The 12,090-nt window shown below is 42.3% G+C and overlaps 1 long non-coding RNA gene across 1 annotated transcript; it reads left to right on the forward strand.

Annotated features, from left to right (window-relative positions):
- The first annotated feature begins 9,937 nt into the window (after nt 1-9,937).
- LOC142873280 (uncharacterized) lies at nt 9,938-11,762 on the forward strand. Its single transcript, XR_012921330.1, has 2 exons — nt 9,938-11,155; nt 11,563-11,762. It is a non-coding gene; the product is annotated as an uncharacterized LOC142873280 (long non-coding RNA).
- The last annotated feature ends 328 nt before the right edge of the window (nt 11,763-12,090 follow it).

Raw genomic sequence — 12,090 nt, forward strand, 5'->3', positions numbered from 1 at the left:
GAGGTTCTCACTCATCATCTCATTGGCTGTCTCCCACAGCTGGGAACCTGACCCTACAGGAATAAGATTGCAGGAGGATAAACCACAGGGCCTCTGGATCCATAGTGAGAGCAAGGACACAGTAAGGAGGTGCTAGGATTACATGAAGACCTACACACTTAATGTGATGGCTAGGGCATTTCACCAACTTTCCTCCCCAGCTCATCTCCCAGAATGATGACAGCCAGGCTCAAGATAGGATGATTGTCTCAAGGGACTCTGACCAGGCCAACAGAAAACGCTGCCTTAATGACCACGGTCAACAAGCCCCTCCCATGCCCTAGCCCTGTACACACATAGAGAGTCCTCTTATCCTCTTAGTGCCCTACAAATGTGAGTGGATAGCCAAGGATGACTGAACATTTGAAGAAAGTTTCTAACATCAAAGATAGAGATGGGATCATCAAACAAAGTAACTTGGAGGTTTAGATTTTACAGGGAAGAAAAAAAATCTTAAAAACAAGTACTGATAAGAGAAGATATTGGATCAATAAAGCAAAAGAAGGAAGGAAGGAAGGAAGGAAGGAAGGAAGGAAGGAAGGAAGGAAGGAAGGAAGGAAGGAAGGAAGGAAGGAAGGAAGGAAGGAACTTTGGAGGGAGGGAGGGAGGAAGGAGAAGAGGAAGGGGAAGAAGAAGGAAAGGAAGGAAAGAAAAGAAAAGGAGGACAACATTGATAAAACAAAAAGGAGCTCTCAGAAGTTAAAAATATGATCTCTGAAACAAAATCTCAGTACAAAGATTGGAAAGTACATGGAGGAAAAGTAGAACAAAAAGTTAAGGTAAAATAGGAGAGAAAAATCAAAGAGAAAATTAGATGATCAGTCAAGAGATCTAACATCAGAGTTATAGCAGTTACAGAAAGAGTGAACAAAAGAAATAGACATGAAGAAACAATCAAAGGAATAATTCAAGAAAATTTCTCAAAATTGAATGACATGATTTTCTGGATTAAAAAGGCCTACCAAGAGCCCAGCATAATGGATGAAAATAGACCCATAATAAGCCATCTCATTATAAAATTTCATAGTACCAGGCACAAAGAGATGGAAAAACAGGTCACATATGAAAGATCCAGAATAAAAGCAGCTTCGGATTTTTTAACAACAGTGGACACTAGAAGTTAATGAAAAACTATGTTTTCATAATTTGAGAAAAAATTATTTCTGCCTTAGAATTCTATACACAATGTCTTAAGTGTGAAGTAGAATAAAGCCATTTTCAGATACGCAAGTCCTCAAACATTTATTTTTGTGGTTCCTGCTGGAGCAGTAGCACAATGAGGGAACAACACGAAGAAAGAGAACGCCATATCCAGGACACATGGGACCCAACACAAGACAGAGGTGAAGGGACTCCCAGGATGCCAGCTGTGTAGCAGCCTCGGAGAGTAACCTGAGCAGGTTGGGGCAGGTCAGACGATGCAGGAGACATGGCTCCCAGAAGAGAAAATTGATGCATTTGAGCATATGGGAAGAACATTTACACCTCTGGAGAAGAGATTGGGGTCAAATTGATCATAAATGCTTACATAACTAAGCAAAGTTTTTTAAAAAGGGTATTAACTTTGGAGAAAGCAATAAGATCTCTGAAATAAAAAGTAATCATGACACTACATGGCTCAGTTGTGAATAGTGACCACCTTTTCATACTAATGAATACTCATCTGACCATAAAAGTACTTCGACTCTATTGAGAGGTGGGGGGACCAGAAGAGTGTACACTTGTACAGGTGTATGCAGTGTGGTCAGGGAGGGGTGTGGGGAGTGCTGAATCCATATAGTCCATAAAGAAGCCATGATAATGTCCAAACCTTGGAAAACAACCGAGAAGAAGCAATGCAAGAACATTATTTAGAATTATAGTCATAATATTTTTTAAAGCTAAAAGAATTGATTGTGATTACTTGGTGAGTAGAAAATAGGAAGAAAAAAATGAAAAACTGTCAGTTGCAGCACTTTTGGGCTCTCTAAACTATGCATCTGCATAAATTTGATTTAAAAATTCAAATTTTTTTTTCAAAAATGGAATGATGATATGAAATGAAGACAGAAAGTGCAGAGCAGCACTGTAAGGGAGAACTTTCCTCAAGGATGGAAATTGCATCTAACACGGCAGCCACTTGAAATGTGACTAATGTGACTGACGAACTACATTTAAAATGTTATTAAATTTTAATTGGTTTACATTTAAATGGCCACATGGGGCTAGTGGGTGCTGTATGGCACAGTGCAGCCATGTACGATGGCCTCCTTCCACGACTCAACTTCGTTTCTACAGTTGGCCTTCCTTCCCCTGCATCATCCTTTTTTCTGTCTTTACTGGATCATTCCCACCAGCCATGCTAAAATATTATTTATCCATCTTTTTAAAAAAAATGCTGCTTTGACCCCATCCCTCTGTGACCATCCACCCCATTTTTCTGTTCCTTTTGTGTAATAGTAAAACTTCTCCATGCCTCCGCTGTCCCGCACAGCAGCCACTAGCCCCACATGGCTATTGAAATGTAAATCAATTAAAATTTAATAGCATTCTATATACATTAAAATTAAATAAAATGTAAAATTCAGTTCCTCAGTTGCACTGGCCACATTCCACACACCCAGTTGCCACGTGTGGCTGGCAGCTTTGTTGAGGAGAGACAGACACAGGACATTCCTATCACGGCAGAACGTTCTATTGACAGCACTGATGGGAACAGGAAGGAGGTCAGAGTAAATGACTGGCAGTTTGGCAGAGTTGGTGCTGGAAGGCTAAGAAAGTTATCTTCTGGTTATTGCCTTTTTCTCAGTGGAATAAAAAGTAAGTTCATCAGCTGAGAATGAGGAAGGGAGAGGAGATGGCGTGGGTTTAAGAAGAAAGGATCAAACGGTAGATCTACTTGTATCTCTTTGAGGTATCTCCATATTGCTTTCCACAGAGGTTGCACTAGTCTGCAGCCCCATCAGCAGTGCAGGAGTGTTCCTCTCTCTCCACACTCACCAGCAAATTGGTTTCACTGATCAACACCTAAAGTGCACATATAGGAATAACATTTGTCGCGTGTCGGGCAGATGGGAGCGGGGAGGAGGGGATGGGTATATACATACATGAGATGTGCACCGTGTGGGGGATGGCCACTCTTGAAGCTCTCACTTGGAGTGGGGGGGATGGGAGGGCAAGGGCAACATATGTAACCTAAACATTTGTACCTCCATAATATGCTGAAATAAAAAATAAATAAATAAATAAAACTATTATATATTTTTTAAAAAAAGGAAGAAGAAGAAGAAAGGAGATAGTGAGAAATAACCTTCCCAGACAGCAGGAGAGAGGATTGATAAGGGAAATAAAGAGTCGAGGTTCCACCTCATTCTTAGCCTGATTATGAAATTAAGGAAACCCAGAATCATTATGTTTTATTCTAACGTCATTGTTGTTGTTCTCAACGTTGTTATTCAAGAGACCATCCTTAAAATTGGCCAGTCTAGGTGGGAACGGAAGCATGGGGTGATTTTTTTAGCTACTCCTCTTCTCTTATTATTATTTTGAAGTCAGAAATACTGAGAAATCTCACTGTCATTCTGTGACCACAGGCTATACAGCAGGAAGGAAGGGGAGGTCCCTTCCTGTAGATGTTGTGCAGTGATTAGATATGAACTTCCTCAGTCAAGGTTCTTTTGATTTCAAGAAACAGAAACCAAGTCGATCTAATTGAAATCAGTAACGGAGGTAGACGATCATAGTGCATTGGTGTCCTAGAACCCACAGGAATGCAGCTAGTCCTCAGAGGACTTGAGCCTGGGGGAGCCAGGGGAGCTAGAAAGGTCTCAGGGCCCCAGGCAGAATCATGTTTTTCTCTCTCTCTTTTCCTCCTCCCCCTATAAATATGGTTTCCCATCTCTTCTCCACAAGAAGCATTTTTTCTGTTCTCTACAGAAAAGAGCAGCTTTTTAAAAAATTTTATTTATTTTAGCATATTATGGGGGTACAAGTGTTAAGGTTACATATATTGCCCATGCCCCCCTCCTCCCTCGAGTAAGAGCTTCAAGCATGTCCATCCCCCAAACGTTGCACATCTTACTCGTTGTGATTGTATATACCCATCCCCCCCTCCTCCGACACCCGATAAATGTTATTCCTATATGTCCACTTAGGTGTTGATCCGTTAATACCAATTTGCTGGTGAGTGCACGTGGTGCTTGTTTTTCCATTCTTGAGATACTTCACTTAGTAGAATGGGTTCCAGCTCTATCCAGGAATATACAAGAGGTGCTATATCGCCTTGTTTCTTAAAGCTGAGTAGTACTCCATGGTATACCGCATTCTCAGCACACTTGCTGGGAAGAGATGGCCACCCCCACATCATCCTTAGTTCTCATGAGCTCAGACCAAGCAAACATCTCAGAGGAACAGGAACATCTCAGTCTTAGTCTCAAATTTCTGAGAGCATCTGATTAGTCAAATTCAGGACAACTGCCCAAGGCTGGTTCAAACAGATCTGATGGGGGACAGGATCACAGCACAAACATGCCTCCCGGGGTCCATTCCCCCAGGTGTGGGGCAGTTCTCAGAGCTCCCCGGCTCCACCCTCTGGGACGTCCTTCCTGAAGTGAGTGTGGAGCTACACAGCTTCCCTGGCCCACTTCCTGCCCTGAATGAGGGCTGGTCTCTCTGGCATTTTAGACTAGGGTCATGGTTTCTTTGGCAATGCTGCACAACTCTCAAAACCATAGGCCCATCTATCTGCTTCCAGACATTTCCATGGGCAAAAAAAAAATAAAATAAAATAAAAAAACACTTTTAAAATTCTTTTTGAGGGACTTTTAAAATATGTGCTTTATTCTTTTGCTTTCTCAGCCCCAAACACCTCTCTTTCTCTCTTTCCTCTCAGTGGCCAGTACCTTGGTTTAAGTAATTTTAATCTTTAAAGTTTTAACAAATTATAAATGCTGTACCTTTAATCTGAACTTTGTGCTCGCTCTCTCTGTATAAGTATATATGTATTTTTTCCCCTTAGCACTTTTTACTTAAAGCCTTTTAAACTCTTCCTTTTAGATTCTGGGCCTAAAAGTAGTGGCTGTTCCAAATCGTATAAGATGCCAAATTTTGGGGTTATTTTTATTCCCTTTTCTCTTTCACTGTAAACTGGTCTTTCCTTTCCCGTGCTGCTTCCTTCTCTCTCTTAATGCTTAGCCAAAGACAATCAGTAGCAACTAACTTCCCCTGAACTACAACTTCAATGGGTACAGTCTTTCAAGGTAGCAACACCTTTACCAAATGTTTTGCCTCCTTCCCCATATCTGATAGCAGTTTCCTCACTGCCATCACCTAACTGCTGAGCCAGAATTGTAATCTTCTTTTTTTTCAGCAGCTTACCACTATTGGTATTCATTTTTTATTGGTTAAGATGTTTTTAACACTGCAGTAGCAACTTACCCCCAGAATCTCAGTGGCCTCAACACAGTGAAGGCTGCAGGTCTGGAGCGAGTCAGGTGTGTCTCCAGGGCAGCCACCCTGTGTGATAAGGTGGCCCAGACGTCTCTGTCTTTGGGTCTGTCATTTTAACTCATGGCCCCCACAATTGACTGACAAAGGACAAGATCACAGGAAAATTTATAGCTGCTTTTCTAAGCTTTGACCCTGAAGTAAGACACATCACTGCCACTCAAAGTCCATGGACCAAAATTAGTCTTACAGCCCTGCCTATCTCCAAGGGGGCTAGAAATTCGAGGGAGCACATGGATAACTGTTGAGCAGTGAATGTCTCTTCCACAGTCCCCAGAGACCTCATGTCGAGACAGCAGAGCTGTAAGATCAAAACAGCCTGGACAGTGGAGCCTGGACAGCGAGGATCCCTTTCCTGGAGAGTGGCCGACCTGCACGGGGAATTTACACCAGTGAGAAATAAAAATTTGTTATTAATCTACTGAGATTGGGGGATTTAATTAGTCTTGCCGCAGCATAGTCCTGGTTGATACAGAAATATAAAAGAAGACAGGAGTAAATGAAACTACATATCTTATTTTCCCTGAAGCAATTGTCATTTCAATCAAAATACCAGCAGGGGTTTTGGGAAACTGACAAAATGATGTAAAAAGCTCATGTGGAATAATAGCAAAGGGAGAATAGCCAATGTAACTGTAAATGAAATAATGAGGAAGAACTAATTTTACCCAATATTAAAGACATTTTATAGGTAATCACAGGAAACAAGAAAGCTATTAGTGGAAAATAAAGATCCCAGAAACAGACCCAAATACATTTGAGAGTTTAGAATATAAATAAAGTGGTATATTAAGTCATTGAGAGAATGAATAATTCAGAAATGTTGTAATAAATAAGCCATTTGGTGAAGAAAAGTGCTAAAGTATCTTACTGCTTATGCCCAAATAAATTCTGGGTGGATCAATAACTTAAATGTAAAACATGAAACTATAACAATACTAGAAAAATCATTGGCAATTTTTTTCCTATAATTTTGAACTAGGGAATATCAAGAGACATGTAATAAAACATTGACAAATTTACTCACATAAAAATTGAAACTTTTGCAAGACAAAGAATACCATAAGCAAAGTCAAGAGATAAACTCAGTATAGAAAAAAAAAAGTTTGCAATTTATATAACAGGAAGGGGGCTAAATTCTTTAATATGCAAAGAGTTCTAAAAATCAACAACAGAAAAGTAAATAATTCAATGGAAAAATAGGCAAAAGGTAGACATTTTGCATCAAAAATAAAGCAGGCTGGTTATGGTGGCTTATGTCTGTAATCCTAGCATTTTTGGGAGGCTGAGGTGGGAGGATCATTTTAGGCCAGGAGTTTGAGATCAAAAGAGCAAGACCCCTGAGACCCCGTCTCCACAAACAATAGAAAAAAAATTAGCCAGCTGCGGTGGGACACACCTGTAGTCCCAGCTACCTGGGAGGGTAAGGCAGGAGGATCACTTCAGCCCAGGAGATGGAGGTTTTAGTGAGCTATGATGATGCCACTGCACTCTGGTCAGAGCAACAGAGAGAGACCCTTTCTCAAAAAGAAGAAGAAGAAGAAAAAAAACAACAAAACAGGAAAAACAGATAACCAATAACCATATAAAATTTTTGTCAGCTTTTTAAATAATCAAAGAAATCTAAGTTAAAACAAGATACTATCTTTCACTTAGTATATTTGCAAAAATACAGTAGTCCTTCCTTAATCTGTGGTTTCACTTTGCATAGTTACCCCTGGTCAACTGGGTTCTGAAAATACTGAATGGAAAATTCCAGAAATAAACAAATCATAAGTTTTAAATCATGTACCATTCTGAGTAGTGTGATGAAATCCCATGGGTAAAGGAGGACTACTATAAAATTTTGATCATATTCAAGTGTGTGGGAAACAAGAACTGTCATGTATTGTTAATGGAATATAAATTGCTATAACCTCTTTGGAAAGCAATTTGTCAGTAACTATTAAAATTTAACAAGCACATTCTCTTTAACTCAGCAATTCCCCTTTTAGGATTTCTTTCCATAGAAACATTTGCACAAGGAGGCAAATACATTCTGTGCAGAGACAGCATGACACTATTATTTGTAATAGTAAAAACCTAAATGAAACTTAAATGCCCATCATGGGAGGGTTAAATAAACTATGGTGGCTTTATAAAATGGAATGCTACATAGCTATTCAGAAGAATCAGTACATTCATATGTGTTGATATAAACACTTTAGTATCCAAACTAAGCTGTTTCAAGTGCGGAAAAAAAGTGAATACTATATTAAGTGAAAATTCTAAGAATCACATGTTTATACATATATTTATATACGTGTGTAATACACATACAAATTACTGGGAAAAGAGAAAGAATAGCTATGATTATGCTCAGCTATACTTACATTATATGTGAGCGTGTAAGGAAGGAGGTAGGCTTCACATTTCATGTTATACCCATTTGTGTTGTTAGAATTCTTTTTTTTTTTTTTTTTTTTTTTTTTAATTATTTTTTTTTATTTTGGCATATTATGGGGGTACAGATTTTAAGGTTTCAATAAATGTGTTGTTAGAATTCTTTAAACTTGTGAATTGATTAGAAAAACAAGAATTTAAACCATTCATCTTTTCACGCAAATATTAGTTCTATAGTTTTACCTTTCCATTTGTATCTAAAAAAGATATTTGCAAATACAAAAAAGGACCAAAATTGGACATTGAGAACATGTTATAAATGAGAAACTAAGTCATCAATCATAGTGAAAAAGGGGCAGTTCCATCTTTCGGAACAATCAAGTTTTGTTTCCACTGCAAGAAAAAAAAAATCCCCAAGTTTAAATGGAACCCTTTCTCTATCAATGTGCCACAAAGAAAATCAATAATAATGGTAGTAGTAGGTGGTATTTGTTAAGTAGTGACTAAGTGGTATTCGGTGCCCAGCCCTTTTACATAAATGTTGCCACTGAATCCTCAGACTCCATGGGTAAGGGCACTGCCATCAGCTCCATCCTATTGATTCCAACATGAAGCTAAGGATCAGAGAGCGAAATTAAGAAATATCACAGGAGATCCAGGGCTTGCGTTTCAAAGCATGTGTAATGTGCTTCACTGGGCTTCACTGGTGTCCCCACTACTTTCCATGTGTCCTCAGGAAAGAGACTTCACATTCCCCTTCATAAAATGAGGATGGTAAGAGAGCCTAGTCCATGGGGTTGTAGTAGGATTAAATAACACATGTGATGTGTCTTAGTGCCTGTCACATCGTAAGCTCTCAATAAATGTTAGCCATTGTTTTCCCTGGTGTTGTTGCAACAAGGCCTTTTGTGACAGGTCTAGGTCTCTCCTGACCTGTCCAGCCCCTGTCCCTCCCCCATCTTGTCCTCCCCACAGCTGCCCAGGCTTCTGTGCTTCTGCTGCTCTCTCTGCTAGAGTGTCCCTTCCTTCCTCCCACCCCTTCTTCACTGGGCTTTTACTTACCCTTAAGACTTGCTTTAAGCCTCACCTCTTCTAGGAAGCCCCCCTTGACTTCCATCTTTCTGGGTTAGATGCTTCTCCTGTGAGTTCCAATGTCATACCATGCTTCCCCCTCTTACAGTGTTACCAAACTGCAGCACTGTAACTTTCTAAATTCTCAGTCTGCAACCCCTGCTAGTCTGTGAGTTCTTGAAGTCAGAGTCTGTGTTTTCTTTACCTGGGCTCAACACCAACCTGACAATAAACGGTTGGTGGATGGGTGACGAAGTCACTGAGAGAAGAGTAGGCAACCCCCATGGCTACGTATCCGGGACCTCTGTTGGCCACTCCCAGGAGGTTATTCCTTCTGGAAAGTGATATAAGTGGTATGTCAGGCAAACAGAGTTATTCATTAAATTATTATTACTATTATTATCCTAAGTGCTGAGACCACTGCAGTGTCAAGAGATAAAATTACTACCAATTTTAAAGATCTAATTGGCTCTTATTAATGACTCTAGAATCAGACGATATCTCATTCTATAAAACAGAATGGGTGCCCGGAGGAGTTTGGCTTTATAGACAGGAAAGGGCTGAAGAGAGCAGAAATAGAGAACAAAAAGCAAATTGGCTATGCCAAGTTACTTTCCTTATGGGGTCAGAATAGACGGGCCTTCCTTAGCTCAGGGTAAACTGGGGCCCTTTCGATTGACTGCTGTGAATCTGATGTCTTGGAAAACTGCCTCGTTTCAAAGTTCAGCTCGATTATGTGGCACTTAGCACAAGTGACTGCATTCCGGTTTGGTCTGGCCAGCTGGGCCTAGAGTGGGAGGGCTGTCCAACACAATGGCCTGCCATAAATTGTGTTTAACAATAGTAAACAAGACAAAGTGTCCTGCCCCTTGGTGGTTACAGTCTAGAACGGATGGCAAGATAATTAAAATAGCGATAAGCTTCTGAACGAAAGCAGAGCCAGGTTAAGGGGAGAGAGAGATGGGGGCAGGGGTGACTACAGACTGGGCGGGCAGGGAAGATCTCTGTGGAGGTGGCCTTTATGCTGAGACCTAGAAGACAGGAAAGATCAAATCATGCAAAAATCAGGGATTAGAGCAACTTGAAAGGCCCAGGGTGGGAAAGAGGGTCAGTGTGCTTAGGGCCAATTCCACTGGACGAGGCCAGAAGGGTCCCTACCAGTTCTGGCGAGGCATCCTGGGCCACGATAAGGTGGAAGGAAGGGCCTTACACAATGGGGTGAGATGATCTGAATTAATGCTTTGGATTCACTCTGGCCTCTGTGCAGAGGGCGAGAGTAGAAACAGTAGCAGGCTACCGCAGTAGTTCAGTGAGATGACTGCAGCTTGGACCTGGAGATGAAGAAAAGGGGGTGGATTTAGGATGTCTGGGAGAAGAGATGGCAGGACTTGCTGGTGGCGTACAGGGAGGGAGTAGCACAGGACAGGAGGAGTCAAGACCATTCCTAAGTGGCACTGGAACCATGGGGTAGATGGTGGTATCATTTCCTAAGTTGGTGAAGACTAGAGGAGAGACAGGTTTGAGGGACAGAAGTGCTCTGTTTGGAGCACGTGAGGTCAGAGACACTATTAGACGTCCACGCAGACAGCAGCAGCGGCCAGCCGCCCTGCGGGCCTGAGCTGAGTGGCCAGATCAGGGCTGAAATTCCAAATCTGCCAACCATCTGCAAAGGAGCGACGTTCAAGCCGGAGCAGAACAGGTGAGCTGGGCCAAGTGCATGTTGGAAGAGGGCTGGGGAAAGAATAAGGCCCAGGTCCAGCGTGGGTGAGCTCGAAGAGGGGAGACTGAGAAACAGCAAGTGATTTGGGAGGGACATTCGCCCAGGAGAGGGTGTGCTAGAAAGGGTCAGAGAAGCAAGTGAGAGGTTGGAGAAAGTCGGATGAGCAGCATGTGACTGGATTTGGCAAAAGAGAGGGCGTCAATCACAGTATTAGAAATGTTTCTGGGGTGCGGTGGGGTAAAAAGCTCAACTACAGTGAGTTGAGAGGATGAGGACTGAGGAAGTGAGAGCCTGCCTTGAAACAACACTTCAGGGACATTTGGGTGTGGGAAAGCAAGACTGTGACAGGAGGGACGTGGTCAAGGAAGAGTTTGTTGGCTTGTTTGGCTTTGTCTTTATGGTACAGGAGTCCAGCATCTCTGGGTGCCGATGGAGTTGGAGAGAGGGGCTGGCTGCCAGGTGAGTGGGGCTGGGGTCCCAGCACCAGTGGGAGGTAAGGTTGGCCGGAGAGAAGAGCCGGGTCACCTGCTGCAGCCTGGGGGAAGGCAGAGCACAGGACGTCAGCTAGACCGTGAGGAGAGGGAAGCAGGTGTTGGAGAGTCAAGCAAGGACAGAAGCTAGGAAAGGCTTCCTTGTAGGGCAGGACGGGGAACAACTGAGGAGGGGTGTGGGTGGGGCTCTGGGCCCCAGGGGAACTCATCGATATTTGTGATCATGAATTAAAGGGAGACTAGTCTCCCCCTTGTTATCTCTCCCGTTCCTCTGATGCGGGTTACCAGCTAATTCAGGTGCCAGCGTAAGACCCGACTTGGACCAATCAGACAGAAGGCAAGGACTTGACTCCATGTGTTTCTGTCTCCCACTAGAAGAAGAAAAGGAAACGTGACGCCCAGCTGTTGGCCCCGGTCCCCAGACGCAGCCCACGCAGTGAAGAAGGGAGAGAGGGCGATAATCTGGGGTCCAGCGGTGTTGTTAAACCTCTGATCCAACCAGCCATGAAGACTGTTTACCTCTAAACCTCCTGCTATTTGAAATAATAAATCTCCTCATTTTTTTTTAAAAGCCAGCTTTAGTCAAGGTTTCTGTTACTTGCAACAAAATTGTCCTAATGGACACAATTGTTCTTGTGGTTTATTAGAAATTCTCCAAACCGGCAAGTGACTAACGCTTGATTTCCTCTCGGTGGGACACTCTGCCTAGCAGCAGAGAGCGCTGGCAGCAGCCCGGAGGCAGGTCTTAGGGTTGCTGGGGGGAGGGGGCGCTTCAGCTCCCACAGTTTGTTTTTGTATTTGTCTTTGTAATTATGTAAACCACTGAAATACGCATGTGGCAAGGAATTGCTGCTGTCTAACATCCAAACTGAACACTTTCAATAAACAGTAAAGGCAAGTCGA

The sequence above is a fragment of the Microcebus murinus genome, chromosome 10 (assembly GCF_040939455.1).
Source record: "Microcebus murinus isolate Inina chromosome 10, M.murinus_Inina_mat1.0, whole genome shotgun sequence".
Lineage (NCBI taxonomy): Eukaryota > Metazoa > Chordata > Mammalia > Primates > Cheirogaleidae > Microcebus > Microcebus murinus.